Source organism: Takifugu rubripes, chromosome 19 (assembly GCF_901000725.2).
Source record: "Takifugu rubripes chromosome 19, fTakRub1.2, whole genome shotgun sequence".
Taxonomy (NCBI): Eukaryota; Metazoa; Chordata; class Actinopteri; order Tetraodontiformes; family Tetraodontidae; genus Takifugu; species Takifugu rubripes.
This window is the reverse complement of record NC_042303.1, coordinates 4,956,419-4,957,065: the sequence shown is the minus strand read 5'-3', so window position 1 is coordinate 4,957,065 and position 647 is coordinate 4,956,419.

Genomic DNA, 647 nt, shown 5'->3' with positions numbered 1-647 from the left:
GGGTGTGTTGAACTGATCAAACCGAGAATGGTGTGTGTGACTGAAGAAGGCTGTTGAAGAAAGAAACAACACAGAACAGAAACCTTCCACAGAACAAACATTTTGTGAAACATTTGTGAAAACTAGAGAAGAGAAAACTATTGGAGAAAGTTAGACTGTTAGAACCCTAACACTGTGGTTCAGAAGAAAAGAGAAAAGAGTTGGTGGCCTCAAGTAAGAAATTTAGGGGCCTACGTTGTCTTCCGGTGTCCGAGGTGTGTAACTGAAGAAGCTCTTTTTAACCTGAAAGTTGTTCTATTTTTATTCTAGATTTTTAAGTGTAACTTTCTGTATCTTTAAAGTCAGCGCCGATGAGTTTGAAGGAATAACCCTCACGCAAACAGACATTGGTATTTTACATACAGTTTTTTTTTGTTTTGTTTTGTTTTGTTTTTTATGAACAGCTCAGTTGTTCATAGATTGCTGAAATATAACTTTTTATGATACATTTTTCAGATCTGTTAGCCAGGGCTGAAAGATTGGTATCCGAAGACAACCAAGAAACTGAAAAAGCAGTAAAAGCATTGCTGTGTTCTGAAACCCCACCCCCCGTGCAGGGGACAAATTGCTGTGTATCTGAAATTGGTGAAATTGAGATTGAGAGGGAA